The sequence below is a fragment of the Triturus cristatus genome, chromosome 11, assembly GCF_964204655.1.
Source record: "Triturus cristatus chromosome 11, aTriCri1.1, whole genome shotgun sequence".
In the NCBI taxonomy this organism is placed as follows: Eukaryota; Metazoa; Chordata; class Amphibia; order Caudata; family Salamandridae; genus Triturus; species Triturus cristatus.
The window spans coordinates 392,316,484-392,337,155 of NC_140594.1; the positions used below are offsets into that span (position 1 = coordinate 392,316,484).

Here is a 20,672-nt window from a genome sequence, read left to right on the forward strand (position 1 = left end):
GGCCTGAGACACCATTTTAGGGCTACTCATGTGGGTGGCGCAATCAGCGCTGCAGGCCCACTAGTAGCATCTGTCATCACCAGCCCTGGCACACACAGTGCACTTTACTAGGGACTTCAGGGTGATACAAATATGCCAATCAGGTATATCCAATCGATATGATATTTTACACAGGGAGCACTTACACTCTGGCACTGATTAGCAGTGGCAGAGTGTCCAAAGCATCTAAACCAGCAAAAACGAAATCCAGCACAGCATCAAAAATCCAGGTAGCAGAGGCAAAAGATAGGGGAAAAACTCACGCCAAGGATGTCAGGTCTAACAGTAACTAAGTCTGTATTCTCCAAACATTGCTGGGAGTGTGTGCGGTGCATTTCTGGCCTGTATAGTTTTTATGAGTTCAGCAGTTTGGCACATGTTTATGTGCACCCCCTAAGGGTGAATCTGTTAGGGTGGGTTTATGTTTCAATTGCCTCTAGTGTGTTCTGCAGACACAGCCTTTGTGAGGGGTGACGCTCCACAAAGTAGGGTACTCTCCAGCCTGGAGCTCTCTCAGCAGAGGCACAAAGAGGTGTGAACTACCTGCACCTGGCTGTGTATAGACACAAAGACATTGAACAGGAAGGAGACAAAAGGGTGGTTTTCCTAAATGAGCCTTCTCTTTATGAATAGAGATTACAGCACCATCCACCCCCACCATCCACGAGGGGCATTGCTACAGGAAGACTAATCAGGATCAACTCTTAACAAAAAGACCTAATCAAATTTTTATAGGAGCCTCGTCTCCTTTGCCCTCCCTACACTGTCTAGGTCTCCTCCCTCTTGCACTGCTCATGATTAAGGCTTCCGGTTTTCCATTTTTACAGAAATATACAGACAGAAAACAATGTGTTTCCTGTCTGTATTTATTTTTAAAAGCGAAAAAATACTGAAAATTGTGCTTTTTCTGATAGACTCGCCATGCTGTTTTTAATGAATTCCAGGCATCAGCTGAGCAGATAGACCGTATGGAGAGTTAAAAAACAGGATGAGATTTCCTTAAATACAGACATATGCTTACATATATTTGCAGTATAATGCTAAAATGTAGCTATGGGTGTAGTCTTTTGTTATACGTGGCTGCTTAATTTGCTAAAACATTACAGGCATCCATTTATGAGTGCACGTCCAAAAAGTTAAATAAACATGGAACTATACCATTTTATAGCTCCATTTATTTTCAAAACACAAAATAAATATGGATAAACACCAATGAGATGGCCAAAAAATAAATATGGATAAATACAGAGGAAGTGTTAAAAACAAATACCATAAAACCGGGAGCACTTCCCCTGTCTGGGAAAACAACATCACTGCCATCTTGCGCACAGGAACAGGCCCAGGGCTTTCAAAATTTAACCCACGGGCTACTATCACTCCGCTTCGCTTATATGTGCAATGCATATACTACAATTGCCACATACACAAACACTCACAATATAAGCTTGGATGGGATAGATGACAAGGTATAAATCTGACTGCATACTGGCTCTCAGCCAGTGCCAAATAACTCAACTTTGTGAGTGAGTGACAAATCTTTAATTAAAGATCAGGGTGGGAAGATCTGTAAATGAGACCTCTTCTTATTTTCAGCGGCAAATCCCCTTGTTCGGCGACAGATCATGTACCAAGGTTGAGATACTCCAGGTTATGTCTAAAAGGGCTGCCCTAGGCTTGGGATGCAACTGACCATGGCTTTTAATGTTTAAATGATGTGTATACTCGGAATCACATTTAAGCTGTCTGCCCCACATTTGGAGCACTGTATAATTCTGTTTCTTTGTACAGCTTACATCCTCGATTGCTTGATATCACGGAAAGCCTTTTCCCCACGATACTCCTAAAATTCTACATGAAAACATTTCATCCTCCACATACCTTCCATTTCTGACGATAGCCTCTTCTTAGTCTTACGCCTGTCTGCCTTAATCTTTCTTACTGTAATTCTGCAATTGGCTGATACCGCATTTCATAGATCACAACCTCTCTTTAAAACCCTATCCCTGTACCTAACATTACCTCATCTCGATCTTCCTATCTATCTCACCAATCATTCACCTGAAACCACATAGCCCCCACTAATAAACACACGTAACTGGTGTTGTTATAATCTATGACAAAGTAACTGAAGTAAATACATGCAATTGTTTGTTGAGTACACATGATTAATTGCAATACCTTGGGTTCTGGAGTAGCGTGCTACTTGCCATAAAGCACTTAAACACCTCGTCAGGGGTAGCAAATGCTATATAAATACAATACACAAGACTGAGTGGCTCTTCTTCTGAGGCACTGCTGGCTGTGATTTCCCTGGCAAGTTGGCTTAGTGGTGGTCTCTGCTGGTGTTACAAGAAGCAAATTCTGCAAAAAGATACCCAGGTCTTGCCTTGGAGCCTGGTAAGAGACTAGACTACGACCTTGTATGACCTGGAGAAGGCCAATGAAATGTTTCCCACAAAGGGACTCGCGTCAAAGGGCATTTCAAGAAGGGGAGCCTGAACCTCTGAACAAAAAGAAACGTAGACAACCTATCCTGCCCTTTCAGCACAGTCATTCCAGCAAGATGACAAAATCCGGTTTCTGACATGTCAGGTTCGCCTTCACACAAAATCACTTTTTCTTTAGCAGTCTTGTCTTTTAGAACCAGATCTATATAGGGTGCCCTAACGTGCCTTGTATGGAGTTTGGAACACCTCAGGATTGTCACAGCGTTAACTTTCCCCCAGATGTTGCCATTGAGTTTTCTCTCTTCCTAAATGTGTCCTTTCTTATGCTTTTCATGTTTGGCTGCATGGTGCTGGAGGATGCCGGGGGCCCTGACTGGTGTTGTAAGGCTACGCAAAAAATAACATTTGGCTTATGGTGTGGCCAATGAAGCAAGCCAGGGAGTCGCCTGAAGCCTTTTTTCTTTTTTCAGAAGGTATAAGATAACTGCCTGGCAATGTAGTAGGTGTCTTCTGTCTTCATTCGTTGCTAGCCTTCTTAACTGATATGGCCAAGAATAGGCACAAATCTTATTGGTCTACATGGTGTCTCCTTGAGACTGTAGAGAATACACATTCACCTTGTCACCATAGGCAAGTTAAAATTCCCAGATGCCTTCGAGAAAATAGTGGAAGTGGGCAATGTCACTTGGAGGCAAATCACAGGAGTGTAGGTGAGGGGGTGATAAACAACTATTTTCAGACCCCCATCAGGGACCACACAGTCCAACCACTCAGCAGCGGCTTCTTTCTAGGTATGAAGGGGACCGCCCTTACTCCCATTGACTGCCTTCTTGATTATTTAAAACTTTTTATTATAGGCAGTGCAAGGCATTATCAAGCCGTCACGCTGACCCTCACTCGGCGCGAAGGTCAAACATTTTCATAGGGACTTTTGAAAGGACCATGCTCTAGTGTGTATGTGGCCCTGTCGCAGGATTTGCCGGGCTTCCTTAGTGGCAGCCCTCCTCCTTGTGACCTGCAAAGTTGTCGTACCAGGCCCACCTGTGACGCACAGCACCCTCGCTGATTGAACATAGCCTGGGCGCTTTCAGCTTCAGCCCTGTTCTTCCCAAGGGGGGATTGGGAGGTAGCTGCCCGAAGGGAAGTCTGGCCCCCGGGCAGATTGGGAGGGTGGTGCAGTCCAACGACTGCCATTTTGTGTTAGGCTCTAGATTAGACTAATAATAGCCCAAGGTATATTTTGGGGTTTGCTTGGGCTACCAGCCACCATTTTAGGTTTTGGTGACCTGGTGGCTGGTAGCTTTGTGTGGTAGTGTTAATCTTTGTAATCTTTGCCGGTCAAGGGTTAAACTTTGTTCCTTAGCAGCTGTACAGCGGCGGTTGTGATAACTGGAGACTTACTATGGAGGATAGCGTGCATTTGATGTTGAGCAGGAAGGAGCCCATTTGGAAAGGGGAGTACATGGAGATGTTAAAGCTCTTGAACAGAGAAGTGTGGTCGAAGGAAGATTCCAAGGAGGAGGAATATGAGCTGGACAAGCGGCCAAGAGCTCCTATAACGATAGAGAATTGGACGGCAGCATTTTTTATCTATGCTAGCCTTTATTGCAGAAAATATCCGGACTGCTGCGTGGCTATATTAAAGTATATGGACATGTTTTGGAAGGCCCAGATCACGGGGGGTGTATGCTTGGGCGCAGTATGATGAGGAGTTTCAGGCGCACTTGGCATGGGACCCGGAAGCAAAATGGGGCGAGTTAGATTCAGACTTATGGCAGCACACCACGGAGGCTGCAAAGGTGGGGGTGGGGTGGGGGTGGGGTGGGGGGGGGGTGTGGAGACTAATTTTACGGCAAGTGGTCTGCCTATTGTGTATCATCCCTTTTAGGGGCTTCCCATCGGGTTGGGGTGGGTGGACTCTCAAAATCTTTGCTGGGGTCAGGAGGGACATGTTGGGATTTTAAAAAGGGGCTGGGCACATGGGAATATGGCAAATTACACCATGAATGCTCAAAATGTTCTGGGAGCCACCACCTTGTCAATTGCTATGGGGGTGCGTTTAACAACCATGGCAGGAGTCAGTGGCAGCAGTATGGGGGAGGCCTGGGTGGGCACCAGCAGCAAGGCTCAGGCCCTAGAGGTGGTAGAGGGGGCCCTGGACCTGGTGCAAAGGGCTCATACTCTGGTTAACATCGAAAGAGTGCTGGCTGGGACTCTAAGGGAGAACACAAGATGCAGATTTGTTGCAGGAGGGTTTTAGTTTGGGATACAAGGGTTCGTTATTGGGTTGACAATTTGCGTTCGGCAGCAGAGCACAAGCAGGTGGTGAGGGACACATTGATTAAGGAGGTTCGGGTGGCAGAATGGCGGGATCCTTCTTAGATTGGCCTATAGAGAATCTGATTGTGTCTCCAATTGGGGTAATCCCCGGAGGGGCAGTTTCGTTTGATACAGCATTTGTCGTTGCCGGCGGGCCAGTCGGTGAATGATTTTATCCTAGAAGATGTGACATCTGTGTCCTAGTCTTCTGTTGACAAAGCCATGTCACTGGTAGTGATGGTGGGTTCAGGAGCATTGATGGCTAAATGCGACGTGAAGGCGGCCTTTCGGATGCTTCCAGTACACCCAGAGGATTTTCAGCTACTGGGTATGCATTTCGAGGGGACGTGGTATGTGGACAAAGGGCTGCCGATGGCCTGCGCAATATCTTGTGCATTGTTTGGGTGCATCAGCACATTCTTGCAATGGGTGTTCACCTGGCAGACGGGCCATCAGCTGGTGATGCACTATTTAGACGATTTCTCTCTGGTGGGGGCACCTGGTTTGGCGGATTGCCAGAGAATGCTGGCTATGTTCCAAGAGCTCCTGGGTGACCTGGGGGTGCAGTTAGAACAGGAAAAAACAGTGAGCCCTGACACAGTACTGTCGTTTTTGGGCATTGAAATTGATTCAGAGCAGATGGAAGCCAGGCTACCACAGGAAAGAAGGGGAAAATGCTAGCTTTGATAATGTGCATGCTGGGAAAAGAGAAGGTCAAAGTGAAGGAGATCCAGGTTCTGCTGGTACATCTCAATTTCGAGTGCAGGGTGGTACGGGCAGGCTGGAAATTTTGTAGGCAACTGGGGAGGGCTTTGTCGGAGAAGGCTCTTCCTTATCACCACATCTGGGTTTCAGCAGGGGTTAAAGAGGATTTGTGGGTAGTTTTCTTACAGGATTTCAATGAGATTCCCCTGGCGAGACGAGGGGACCTCGAATGGGACATACAAATGTTTTCTGACGCGGCGGGAGGCTTGGGTTTCGGGTTGTATTGGCAGGGCAAATGGTGCGCAGAGCAATGGCCAGCAGCGTGGGCTCACGGAAGTAGGAGCATTGCCTTCTTGAAACTCTTCCCTTTTGTGGTGGCAGTGACACTCTGGGGCGTGGAGTTGGCACACAGAAAGGTACTGTTTCGGGTGGACAACATGGCTGTGGTGGATGTGGTGAACAGACAGTCTGCCAGGGACATGCAGGTGCTGAAGTTACTGCGGGTTTTAGTACTGGGGTGCTAGCACCATGACAGAACTTTCCGAGCGCACCACGTTCCGGGTGTGGTTTATGATATTGCGGATACCCTGTCTAGTTCACAGTTAGGGAGATTCCGTGGGTTAGCCAAGGATGTGGACAGAAACCGGACACCAGACACCCATGCCAGAGCAGTTGTGGACAGTAGGTAATGCCGGATGGTACCACTGGTGGTAGAGTCATAAGCTGATTCAACATGCAGAGCATATGTACAGGCTTGGAAGGAGTTCTTGGTGTTGTGAGTGTGGTGCAGGGTTATGGAACAGGCACAAAGGGAGGACGTGGTTCAATATATCTTGGGGATGATTGACAAAGGCTTATTGTGGGTGACTATAGCCGGGAAGCAGGCAGGTTTAGCATTCATGGGTAAATTGTTGTGGGGATATCAACCATAGGCTGGGGAACTGGGGCGCTGGATACTGGAGGGTTGTGCAAGGGAGCAGGGCCAGCGGGTGGGGGTTAGGAAACCTTTGTCATGGAATATGTTGGTTCGGGTGTTAAAACAGTTAACAGCAGTTTGCCAAGACTCTGGGGAAGCCTGCCTTTTTTCCACGATAATGGTCTGGATGTTCCACGGGGCTTTCAAGATGTGAGAGCTCCTGGGGTGCAAAAGCAGGAGAGGACTCCTTCAGGAGGAAGTGACTCAGGTACCAGGGAAATGGAAGGTGTGGATTTGACAATCCAAGACAGATCAGAGGGCACAAGGGAAAAAAGTCATTTTTAATGCAATAGGTACCCTTGGTGTATGACCGGTTGCGTGGGGGTAGACACTGGGCAGGGTGTTGCAGGAGGAATAGTGGGGTGGTTTTCCGCCATATACAGGGAGCTACAGCAACAGCATACCAATTATTGGTGATGCTCCGGTTCGCATTGACTCAGCTGGGGGATACAGGATGCTGAATACAGTACACACTCTTTCCGTATCGGGCATCGTCCGAGGCACCAGCACGGTGTTGGGCACGGGAGGATATCATGCATTTGGGATGCTGGTCATCGGGATGCTATAGGCGCTATGTGCGGGGCATTGGGGAAGATGCCAGTACATCGGCGACAACTCCATAAAACGCTTATTGCTCCTTTGTTTCTTTCCAGGTGCGGTAGATGGCCCTGCGTCTGAGGAGGTGGCGATGTGGATAGAGGGCCATTTGTTTGTAAAGTGACCTGCCATTCAAGCAGGGCAGAGGGGATGTGGGGGAAAATTTGAGTTTTACCGAACGTTTGTTTCAGGTTACGTGGAAAGGGAAAGGGGGTATGCTGTGGAAGGATCTGTTGCACACATTGAATTGGATGATGGAAGGGTCTTGGTATCCAGAGGTATTGCTCCTTCATTTGGGGGAGAATTATTTAGTCGGGGAAAAAGGAGTTGTATTGATGATAACAATGAAAAGGGACCTATTGGAGATTAAGGCTCAGTGGTCTGGTGCGTTTGTATTATGGACAGTTTGTGCCATGGCGTTCCTGGAGAGGGGCTGCAAAACCGGCGGCAATAGACAGGGAGAGACAGAAAATGAACAGGAATATGGCACGTTTTTGTAGGGAGATCAGATTTGGTAGGATTTGCCATGCTGACATTTTATTTGAGGCTGTAGAGTTTTTCTGGGGAGATGGGGTAAATCTGTCTCACATAGGCATGGATTTGTATCTATTGGAGATCAGAGTGGTGTTAGGTAAAAGTTTTAAATGTGAAACGTTAAGAAGTTTGTGACACAGGGGAGCGGGCTACGGGGGGGCAGAAAAGGGGGGTAGTCCTCAACCCTCCTTGTCTGGGTGTCAGGGGGCATAAAATGTTTGACAGGAGTTTGAAGAAGTTGCTTGGCGTTGCCAGATGGGGAACCATGTGCAAGTAGAGGCCAGGCAGGTAGTTAATGGTTCACTTTAGGACTTAGGACATTTGGTTATTTAGAGGTTCACATAGATACTCATAGGATGTAGGGGGAATGGAATGTTGAAAATGTTTAAACGCAATACAGTCAGGGGTGTGGAATTTATCAAAATATCTACTTGTCCATGAGGCAGGTTGCTTCATAAATCTACTTGTCCTGTAACAAAACCACTTGTCCCTTTGGTGCCATGTAGTGCGGCGACGAATTATGGCAGGAATCTCATTATATAAGAGCTCTGATATAGACTCTCTGATTATGCCTGGGCTCAGAACATCCTAGTGTAAGAATACTTACAATCCCCTTAGGCTACTACGTTTCCACAGATCTACATACTGGGGTCTGAAGGTAGTGGTAAGAAATAGTTCCAGGGTTAGAATGCCCTCTTCGTTCTGTGCAACCAACCAAACTTGCATGTTTTAAAGGTTTTCAACAACTTCTTTAATCTTTTCCCATACTGATGAATGTTGGAAATTTACTCCTGACAATGGCAGGTGTAAACCTTCTTCCAGAGTTGGGGAAAAAGTGGCTGGAGGAAAAGTGAATTTGCAAACGCTCATATTTTCACATGAGCAAATCTACATATGCCCATTTGCTCATGCTAAGATGCAGTTCACAAACATTTTTTGGGAGTATCATTTCTTGTCCTACGTCTGTAAATTCTTGGGAATTCACAAAAGCCGTATAGCTGCACTTAATGCAAGGTCATATACCATGGGTGCACTTTTAAGACTTTCTTTAATAATTGGGCCCCTAATTTTTCTGGCCTGGACAGTGACCTTTTGTGTTAATTAAAATGTTGCCTCGCGCTCTCTCTCTCTCTCTCTCTCTCTGTGTATCGGCTGGCTTCACTGTGAGTGACAGCATTCTGCTCTTTCACAACGAGCATATTGGCACACAAAGTAGTTTTGTTCAGTGCCAGGACCTTCTGTGGCAGTGTGTGCTTTTTGAGACCAAAAATAAGTTTTGCTTTTTCCAGTGTTATATTGGCGAAGGCCTGGCAGCTCCCACACCAAAAAGGTTTTACAAAAAGCATGCCAAAACAAGTCACACATTGACAAAACTAAAAAGCTGACCACCAATTTCAGACCTACTGGCTTTGCCAATGCTTGTTTATTTGTTTCCCATAATCTTATTGAAACTGGTTACACTGATTTTCCATAATGAATATTTTTGGGAAATAATAGCATACATCAACACATTACTAAATGATGCTACAACGAAATGGTATCTGAAATTTTACAGTAGTTTAGCAAAATGTTTTTTTTCCTGCTTTCATTTTTTTATGAACATTTTATTTTGAAAGCAAAGAATCACCAATCTTGTTTTCAAGCTGTGCAAATATTTGCATCAAATCAGAGAGCATTCTGGGAGCATTATACATAACCTCATATTGCTAAACTTTGAAAACGTGTGCACACATTTTTATACTGGTACCACTGTCAGTAATGCAGTCAGAGCTTACAACATTTACTTAGAGCGCTCACTCTAATAATAAAGGCTTTCAATTAATGAACCATAAATACAAGTTTGAACAGCATTAAGATATGGACAAAAATATTACCTTAACTGCAGACAGTGCCCATCCCTGATCCATGGTGTGGTAATGCAAACTGGCAGCCAAAGGGTTTGTTCTACAGGGGGTTGGGCCTACTTGTCCCAAGGACAAAATACACATGAAAACTTGTAGCCCTAAACCCAAAACAATATGTCCTGGGCATCGGGCTATAGTAATTCCACATCCCTGACAGTTAATGAGTTAGCTGCAGGGTGGGCATGTTTGGGGGATCGTAGGGGTGGGATAGGGTCTAGTTCTCTGGATGTATAGTGAGGTTTTAGTTGTGTAAGAAGGTTGGCCAGGAAATGCTGTGATGTGCGCCTGTCTCAAAAAAGCAGCCTTTTTCACACACAAAAGTGGTCAGTGTTTGCATGCACCCCTCCCTCCCAAGGCCATGTGTCAATCAGTGAGGGTGCACTTTTGCCAACTCGTCGCGTGGTGATGCAGGATCAGAAATCCTTGCCGATTACACCAGACCCTCTGATAAGCTGGGAAAGGAGTAGAGCTCACACGAGGCCTTGGCGCACTGTGAGTGCCTCTGTTGCTCGAGTTTCAGGCTTCAGATGCTTCTTGCTGGGTTAAATGGTATGGCCCCACACCAGCATGCACACCCAGTTTGTGCATTTTTAGTGACCTGCACAGCACTTCGTGCAGGCTGCCAGAGGTGAAAAACAGGTAGATTAAGGGGAAAGTGTCAATGAGCACTTATGCCCAAATGTTTAAAATGCCAAAATCTGTATGGAAGTTAATGACTTCTCTTACCATGTGCATGTGTGCTGACACAGCTTAGCTCTGGTTGTGGTACCGAGCCACTAGAGTTCGGCTACTTTGGGGGTGGGAGCAGACCCAGGACTACTGCTCTAATATATAGAAGAGTACATCTGTCAAAGGGGTTGGAGCTCACATTAGAGACAGCATTCTCAGACTGTCTCCTCCCAAGTTGAAGGATTGGAGGGTCTTTCACTCCAAAAGAATTTAAGGCTGACTGTGATGGAGAGAGTAGAAGAGCATCTGTGAAAGACAAAGGTCTTACGCACTAAAAAGACCATATCGGACAGTGGTCTTAAATTCTATAAGAGTTGGAAGAAGAGCTCTTACACTCTAACAGAGCGCAAGCCATTTTCTGTCGGGGTCTTACAGTTGCCACATGGCATGCTTATCACAGATGTCACACTGAAAGGCCACTTTGTGCAAGGTACTGTGTGTGGTAAGACAAGTCAAACTTCCAAAGGAAACACCATGCCTGGTTAGCCACAGCCAAGTTTAATATTTCACAATCCTAGTGCTAAATGTGTAAAAATAAGGATTTAGCACGTCGGAAAAGACAGTACTCAGGCACATACATGGAACTTACAAGATCAATTACCTGTTGGGTTAACTCAGTTATTTATTCTGTTAAGGTCAATAAACTGAGGACTACTAAGGCATTATTGGTTTTGCCTCCCGGTTACAGTGCTACAAATTCTGAAAACCTGTGGCAGGTCGAGGTATAACAGAGGTAATTATTATTAACACAGACTGGCAGGTGCCCATTCCAACATAATGCGCAGACATCTGATGCTCCAGTCCCACCGACTCTGGAGGCAGTAAATGAATGTACTACAAGTTGAGATAATGCCATGGAATGCCGCCCTTTACCCCACATGTGCCCCTTTGGATAAAGACTGGTGAGGTGCACTCATTGCAATGCTATTGTACAAGGGGCAAGGAGCGAGCAGTAATTAGGGAAAGGACCCGCTCCAGGGCTGGCATGGAAGAGAAGGGTATTAAATCCCCATCTTGGCATATTGGGACACAACTTACTTGTGTGCTGAGAACATGATATGAGGATTATTGCAGTCTTGGGGGTTCACAAGATATATGATCTTTGATTCTGGCCTTGGCTCAAGTAGTCAAAGTGCTCTTTAATACAATCACCTACTCCTACCAATGAATGGAGCTCTCATAAAAGTAAAGTACTATTCAGTTGAGCCACCTAGATTTGGGATCTTTTTAATTGCTTAAGGGAGTGTAGGAATTCATGGACACACTTTGCCCTGTCCAGGGCTAGTCAGCATGATGAGTTAGCACTAGACGCAAATAGTTGCCTCGTTCCTGCAGATACATACATTGTGTTATTGGTTGTCCAAGTGAACACACGTCTCCCCACGGCTAGAGAAATACACATTGTTGACCCTATTCATGGAGGTGCACACATTGTGCAGAAACAGGAGATGCTCTGAGAGGTTCAACACTGTCGGGGGAGGGGCAAACACTGTCCAGGAGCAAACACTTTGCCAAGTGCTGCAGAGGAGCTGAACAGTCAGATATTGTGGATTTCCATCATGTAATGAGGACTCACAAACTGTTGGTACCTGCCTTGGGAGAGCTAGTCCTGTGGATAAAGATGTGACCAAAGCATGAAATGAGCATGCAAGTCCAACCATGGAAGAACACAGACTGTAGGTTCCAGTTCTGAAGGTGGTGCACTTCGTGGGTTCTCTGTGTGCCAAAGTCTTGAGGCAGCGTACACAGTAAATGAGCAGAAAGTTAAGACACTGTGAGCCTTTGCCATGAAGGTGTGCACACAGTTCTCCAAAAAGAGGGGGAGAAGGAAAGGAGACATTTAGCCATGCATAGTAGGCTAAATCGTTGGGCCACTTCTCCTCAACCTTGAAGTAGGAAAGGAAGAATGGGCTTTTCAGTGTTATCAAGTCAGCAGTGTAGCGTCAGAAAATCGTCTGACAAGTAAAGTGTTTTTAAAAAGAGTGAACACTAATACCATCCAATTGGAGTTAAGAAAAACAATTCACACCGCCTGTGATGATATTTATGTAAATAATAAGAAGGAGGAGAGAGGTATGGAGGGTAAAAGGAGAGAGAAGGTTCAAATCTTTTTCAATAAAAACATGAAATCTAGGTTTGTCATCGGGTGGTGAGAGTAGAATGGGAGGTGTGGTAGGTTCCATAATCCATTCCTGTCAATGAGGTGTGTTGACTTTTTGAAGCTTTGCTTCCAAAACGTTATCTATATGGTAATTGTCACCTAACATCCACATGGACTTGAGTGGGTGGCAGTTTTGCTGGCCTTGGTATTAGGGGAGCTGATGGTATCGGTTCTGCTAGTTGCTGAGGCTTGGCCTGAGGTTGTGATATCTCAGTGGTGAAGGAATATTTGACATCTGTTACAATCAGGACAAGCTCCTAATTCCAATGTAAAAGAAGGTAAGATGATGTGCACATTAAGCCACATTCACCAGTCCTATGTCAAGTCACACAAAGCAGATATGAAACCCATGTTCGGCCATTCCAAGCATTTTTCTGGCAAAATCATTTGTATTGGCATATAGACATATCGAAACAGTTACATATATAGATTTATCCATGCAACTAAGATTCTTATAACTGCAATGCAAGTCTGTGCATTTAAACAGCCAATTTTATTTTATCATTTATAACCGCACTCCAAAGTGAAACCATGAATGCTGCATCATCACCCAGTGGAGGATTAGTGGAAAGGGGACTCATCTGATTAAACAAATAGAGATGTATCCGTTAACTAAAGACAACTTCTCCCACTCTAACCGGCTGGGAAGCAGGGACCAAAACTGGGGCTTGACACCTCAAGCAAACACCAAACTAGCTAATATAGGGGCACCCACATGCATAGGTTTAAAATGATACAAAATCTATACTCTGCAGGTTTCAGTATGCCAAGCCTTTACTCCTCAGCCACTTCTCTGAGTGTCTTTACTCTGTATATTTTTAATCCACAGACTTTTTGGGGAGGGAGGGATAAAAGGTTGGTGGCTGTTAACGGTGGTAAGAGTAATTTTAGGGTTTAGGAGTCATTAGAGGTAAAGAAAGGTGAGAGTGATTTTAGAGTTAAGGGGTGGGTAGAGGTAAATGGAGGTAATGGTAATTTTAGGGTTAAGGCTGGGTAGAGCTCAAAGGGGGAAGGGATATTTTAGGAGTTAGGAGTGCATTTCGTGCATAGAGGTAAAGGGCGTAAGGGTTATTTTAGGAATTAGGGGTGGGTAGCGGTAAAGGACAGAAAGGGTGATTTTAGGGTTAAAGAGTGGGTAGAGATAAAGGGGAGTAAGAGTGATTTTAGAGTTAAAGGGTGGTTAGAGGTAATGGTGATTTTAGGGGTAAGGGGTGAATACAGATAAAGGGGGAAAGATTATTATTTTTTTTTTTACCAACTGCAGCCCACAGTATATGCTCATGACTTTCTACAGACTCCAGACTCATCAGGGGTGTGACTCCTTCATGGTTTTTATTTGGGGGACTGGAGGAACGCCATACCTTCAGACTGCTCAATTTCATCCTATATACTTTCCATGTCACTGTTTACATTCCTCACCACTGACAGTTAATAGTCATCTGTCACCAAAGAAGAGAACCCTTAACTACCTTCATCGCCATGCTTCCTCTGGGCCCATTCTAGCCCTACAAATCTTAGCAAACGTCTGCAGCTTGGCGGCAAAAGACGTAATTGTGCATTTAATTTTATCTGTCCTTAAAAGTATGCCATGGTGCCTAATCTGCTGTCTCTGACTGCTTTAGTACCACTCTTTCCCCACATATAAATAATTATGTCATTACAAAGCACCAGTTGTCTTTTGAACACTCACGTATTGACAGGGATTGGGGGCTTACATTTTCTCAACTACCCCTTTCCTCTGATCTTTTCACTGAGTCGTTGTTGGTGGAGTCACCGGTCTTGGGGATACTGTGATCAGGAATCTCAGATTATGTTCATTGTGTTATGCAATGCTGAGCATATTGTTCTGATATAATGCAAGAAGAGTTCAAATTGCAACTAGAAGATAGCCAAATACCTTATGACGCTGGGCCCGATTAACTGTTGGGCAGAGTGTCTGGTGCTGAAGGTACCTGTGAGAAAGTGCCATCTTTCTTGCATGGTATGCCCCCACTTTTTTCTGAATTGCTGAATGTACTTTGACTGAGTGTGCCCTGGACTCCTGCCAATCAGGTGCCCAGGGCCTATGTTCCGTCCCTAAAACCTAAAATCCCAAATTGGCAAACCCTGGCCACATGTCCGCCCCTGGTAAATGGTACCCTAAGCACCCAGGGCCTTGTGACCAGGGAAGGCCTCTAAGGGCTGCAGCACTTACTGTGCCACCCTTAGAGGCCCTGTACCCTAACACAACCACACTGCCCTTGCAGGCTGAGTGTCTGGGTACAAGGCAAAATAAAGAGTCGATATGGCACACATCCCTGTGTGCCATGCCCACAACCTACACTGCCCTGGCATACATCAGCCACCCCTCTAGCTGGGTGCCCTATGCCAGTGGTTTGGGCACAGGAGCATGAGCCCTGTGCCCCTAAGGTACCCAGATCCATTCCTGGCAACTGTAAGTGCAGTGTGGCAATTTAAGAGTATATGGTGCTGAGAGCTCGTCAAACACGAACTCCACAGCACCATAATGGCAACACTGAAGACTGAGAAGTTTGGTATCAAACTTCTCAGCACATTAAACCCGCACTGATGCCAGTGTGGGATGTAATATACAAAGCACTACAGGGGGCATCTTATAGATGCCCCCTGAAACCTAACCTACAATCCACGTCTGGTCTGGGATGCTGCTTAGGCTGTCACACAGCAGACATGTTGCTGGACCCCTGGGTGGAGAGCCCCCACTCTCCTGGGCCTGCAACAATGCACATCCTGAGCGAGGTGCTAGGTCTCCTCCCCCAGGATGGGCAGGGGGAAGCTTCAAGGGCATGCCGCCTTTGTGAGCTTCTCCAGGCCACTTGCTGTACCCAGCAAACTGGCCCCCACCGGTTCTGACCCCCACTCTGGCAGGAAGACTGACCGGAAACCCCAAGAAAGGACAGAGGATGTGCCAGCCTGCCAACCCCACCCCTCAGTTGGGGGATGCGAGGTGAAGCACATCTCCGGGCGCTCGCCATCTTGAAGATGGGAAGCCCTGCTCAATCAGGACTAGGCTACTGCCCCCTCCCACAGGAGAGTGGCAGGATAGGATACCCACCCCAGGGCAGGGACCCATTGGTCCCTGCCCTTTACCTACCTGTAACGCCCCTAAATGTAGTATTTAGAGGCAGACTGAACCTTCCTTCTCCAGATTCCATATTCCGAAAAAGCAAAGAAGAGCAAGAAGAAAAAAGACCTGCCATGCAGCTGCTAAGAAGAGGAAGACACCAACTCCTGTCGACCCTCGAACCTGCTCCTGCTAAATGCCGGCACCTCTTGTGGCCAGCAACCTCACAAACCCCGGTGGACCTGGCTACCTTGTGACTGAGCATCTGGGACTCCCATGAACAGTGGCTCTGCTCAAAGCAAGTTTCTAACCCCTGGCATCAGCCTGGAACCGCGAACCCTGCACACTCTGCACCCGCCAAGCCTGGCCTGTGCCAGAGTGGACAAAGACCCCAAGGACGTCCCCCCGGCAACTGTGACCCGAATCCGGCACCCAAGGACTCACCTCGACGTTCCTAACGACGCCTGCAGCCTCAGAACCAGGGACCACCCCAAACACGATCAACAGAGGGTACGATTTCCCGACAACAAAAGGCACCCCTGCACCCGGTGCCCTGCGGCCCCCTGTGCCCGACTCCTGGGTACTTACCTATCCTCCAACTACCCAACTTACCTCTCGAAGTGGTGGTGGCACCTGAAGAATCTTCGTCCCTGAGCTTGCAGCCTTTGTTCATCATGGAGCTTTTCCATTGAAATCCATTGAGCGCCCGAAGGCTCAAAAGCACCCTGCACCCAGCCGCCCGAGTGGCCCTGGCAGTGTAACTTCTACTCCTACCTACTTCCCCATTTGCCCTGAGCACGTGACCAGGAGCCCAGCTCCCACAGCCGCGTGGCCCGCTAGTCAGCAGCCACCAACCAAGGCCCCCCTGCCTCCCATAGGATAACATTGGGCCTAACTCACTCTGCACCCGGCCGCCCCAGTGCCGCTGAGGGTGTAACAACTGTACCAACCTGACCCTGGGAGACCCTTGAGTCTGCGCCCAGAACCTTAACTCTGCCAGTCGAGTACTTACCCAAAAGCCTTTAACCCAATTTTTTTCCATAGGGTAACAATGACTGGTTTCTTCTGAAATTTTTTCTAAGTGTGGAGTTTCTAAAACTTAAAACATTCACCTAAAATCAACCGAGTAACGAAAACGGAAACACTCACCTGCTATTAGGAGAGATCCCAGTTCTGGATCTTGGTGCCCAGCACTGACCCTGAAAAGTACTCACAACCGTACTTACCACTAACCCAACTTTCTTCCATAGGAAATCATTGACTGTTTTTCTGTGAAATTTCTTTAGTGTCGATTTTTGCAAACTACAAATATTCTTTAAAAATCATACCAACTGTGAAAACGTAATTACTTACCTGTTTTAGATAGAGGTCCCAGTACTAAGCCTAAGAGCCCAGCCCTGGATTACAAAAGTAATGAGAACATACTTTACCTCTAACTTGAATTTTCTCCCATATGGAATCATTGACTGTTTTCCTATGAAATTTCTTCTAAGTGTCAACTTTTAAAATAGCAAAATATTGCCTAAAAATCACAACAGTAACTAAAACGAATGTACTCACTTGTTTCCAAGACCTGTCCCAGGACTGAATCTAGGATCCAGTCCTGGAATTAGAAAAGTAATCCTGAAAGTAATCTATTGCAAATAACTTAAAACTCACATTGAGCTCAATGTATTATTGTGTTTGAAATTGTGTTGTCTACTGCAATAACTTGTAACTATTACCTACAAATGTCAATTGCATATAGCAAAAGTATTTAACTAAAGCCTCTCATTCTGAGAAAGTATATTTAAATACCTATTGTTGGTTCTAAAATAAAACAACCACATATTTTTTATATAAACCATTGGCCTGGAGTTCAGTTCTTGAGTGGGTGAGACCATTTGCTGACTGTGTGTGTACAACAAATGCTTTAAACGGTCCACTGATACTGCCTTACTGCTTGACCAAGCGACCACTTTAGAGAGTAAGGTTATATCTAACTTTAACCTCTACCAAACCTCTGGGGACTGTGGACTCTGTACACACTGTACCTATTTGGGAACAGTATATACAGAGTCACTTTCTCACAGTACCTGGCACATTCCAGAGCCAACTTCTGGTCTGCTAAAAAATGCTGGTGCAGGCTCAATCTGTGATTGTAAAGAAAGATAGATTTAGGAAGAGAAATTATCATTATTGGACCTAGACAACATACATGAACAAAAATGAATAGGACTAATAAAATACAGTGTGGTCAAAATTATTGTTTATATAGTCGATTTTTAATTATTTTAGATTTTTTTTAATAAGTAAATATCAAATACACCACAAATTGTCTATATATGTACAGAAATGTAAATGATTAACATTGCTTCATTCCTATAACCATAATATTCATAATTCATTAGTTGAACAGAATTATTCAAAATCTAAGAAATAGCAAAACAGTAACATGGCTTGAGACTTTTTTGAGATCCTATGCGCGTTTCGGCTATATGCCTTCATCAGGAAGCCATGTATATGGTTCACCAAAACCTAAATAGGGTACAAATAACCAACATGAAAAACAATGTTGTACAACGGTCCTATTTACATAATTATGCCCCTTTGGAAAGAAAGGAGTCATCTATAATACTTGAGACTATTAAAATCACTAGTCACAAGGTATAATAACACCTAACCCTTTAGGCTAGAGAGAAAAAGAGAAAAAAAGATTGTGACTCTTTATATACATCACCTTAAAAAACCATCACCAATTGTGACATGAGAATAAAACACATTTTTATATATATACAGCCATGATTTCAAAATATATTCCACAAGTTGTCTAGCAATGTATGAAAAAAGCAAAAAATGAAATAGAAAGAAGAGGATAAAGATGGACACATGAGTCTTCACTTCCCTTAGCCATAAAAGAACAAATATAAGGTAGTGTACCTTGTCAGAGATGATGCTCTAATCTAGAAGTGAAGCGGACTTGTGACGTTAGATATGACAACGACGTATCGTAACTGGGAAAATAAAAGAAGAAATGGGTTCTTGATAGCTCAAGTTGAAAACAACTAGATTACTAACCTAATTATCGTATATATATCTGTTTCAGAAGCAGACTCTAACGGGAGGTCGGCTATTGAAGAAATATATTACCAAAGGATAGATGATACATAAACCCCCCCCCCCTCCTCTCTCTGGTCTGCAACTACAATGGAATGTCATGAAAAAAGAGAAAGAGAGTTTTAGCAGTGATAACATCCTGTCGGGATAATATAAATAGATACAACCCCTATCTATCTTTGTTGTATGTATTAAAGGGAAATTTGATTCTGCTATTATTATTATAGACCTATCTCGCTTCTCCCGAGCCTTGGTAAATTAGCCGAAAAACACGTTAACCAGGTTCTTTCCTCATTTGCTGAGGCCTCTGATGCATTACATTCATCCCAGACTGGATTCAGAGCGAAGCAAGGAACAGAAACTGCACTGGTGGCGGTAGTGGAGGCGACCAGGACTATTGTAGATGCGGGAGGCTGCGCTGCGGTGGTCCTATTGGACCTCAGCGCAGCCTTTGATACTGTAAACCACTCTCTTCTGCTGCATAGGCTTCGTCTGGCAGGGATTTCTGGTTTGGCTCTTAAATGGCTTCAATCCTTTCTATCAGATAGATACTTTTCCGTCTTTGAGGATGAGGTGGCATCAAGCCAGCTGCAACTGAGTCACGGCGTTCCCCAGGGTTCATCCCTCAGCCCTACCCTGTTTAACATCTATATGAGACCTTTGGCTGAGGTGGTGCTTCCTTGGGGAATTCAGCTGGTCACCTACGCCGATGACACGCAGCTGGTTGTTTCCCTGGTGAGAGATGATATCTCACATCAGGGGATTAACAATCTTACCCCTTGTCTCTCTAATGTACTTGACTGGATGACCTCGTCTTGTTTGAAGCTGAATGGAGCCAAGACAGACATCATGCTGCTGGGCTATAAAGCCCCAATCAACTTGGACCCTTGGTGGCCGCAGTGTCTTGGATCCCCTCCGAAGCCCAAGACCAAAATAAAAAGTCTAGGGGTCTGGCTGGACTCTGCCCTGAATTTCCAGCATCAGGCTAATAAAGTAGCCTCGACTTGCTATGGGCTCATGAGAGTTCTTAAAAAAATCCTAGACCTGCTCCCTTTTGAAGCCAGACGCATATTAGTACAGTCGCTGGTCCTCTCGCGACTGGACTATGCGAATGCTATCTATCTGGGGGCCCCTGCTACTACAATAAAAACTTTGCAAGCTGTACAGAATTGTGCAGCTCGCCTACTCATGAAAATCCCTAAACGTTCATCAGCTAAACCCTCAATCAGACTGCTACATTGGCTTCCAGTCCATGAAAGGATTGTGTTTAAGACTATGTGTTTGGCACATAAGTCTATTCACAACCTTGGCCCATCCATTTTGGATCCTCTCTTTCGGCGCTATCATTCGGTCAGATCCCTTAGATCTAACCAACGCAACCTGCTGGTTGTGTCAAAGGTCAGACTGGCCCGCATGGGTGGTCGTCGACTTTCGGTCCTAGCAGCTAAAGAATGGAATAAACTCCCTGACAACATCAGGCATGAACCAAATCATACTGCCTTTAGGAAGCAACTGAAGACATTCCTGTTTAAGAACATCCTCTAATGCCTGACAGTGTCCTCGGTCTTTAACAGCGCTGGGATGCCCTAGGGTAGCCATGCGCTATATAAGTGGGTATTCATTCATTTATTCATTCATTCATTCATAGTGCAACATTACAAATGAGATGATAACATCTCAAATAAACTACAGTATCCGGTTTTAACGGGGAAAATTTGAAATTTAAAGACATGTTTTCTACAATGGACTGCTTTGGTTCATAGAGAACCCGCTTACGGGCGATTATATCCCAATTATTTGACAAAAACACACCTTCTTAGGAATCGGCACGCTTCTGATTTTCACAGCCAACTTTAGTAATAACAAGGTGGAATTTTGGATATACTTATCTAAAACAACATAGATCACTTAGAGGTAGACTTACACGTTAAACCCACAGCACGCAACACTTTACTTTATTTTGAAAGCTACCACCCTCAGACACAGAAGACCAGTATCCCCTTTGTTGAAGATTAGAGCATAATCTCTGATAAGGTACACTACCTTATATTTGTTCTTTTATGGCTAAGGGAAGTGAAGACTC

At 45.2% G+C, this 20,672-nt stretch overlaps 1 protein-coding gene and 1 long non-coding RNA gene across 3 annotated transcripts in view; both read right to left on the reverse strand.

Moving 5' to 3' along the window:
• Positions 1-20,672, reverse strand: part of GGCX (gamma-glutamyl carboxylase) — a 255,538-nt gene that overhangs the window by 92,022 nt on the left and 142,844 nt on the right. The window lies entirely within an intron of this gene.
• On the reverse strand, positions 17,736-18,489 carry LOC146784258 (uncharacterized). Its single transcript, XR_014970789.1, has 2 exons — positions 18,413-18,489; positions 17,736-18,010 (listed from the first exon to the last, which is right to left on the reverse strand). It is a non-coding gene; the product is annotated as an uncharacterized LOC146784258 (long non-coding RNA).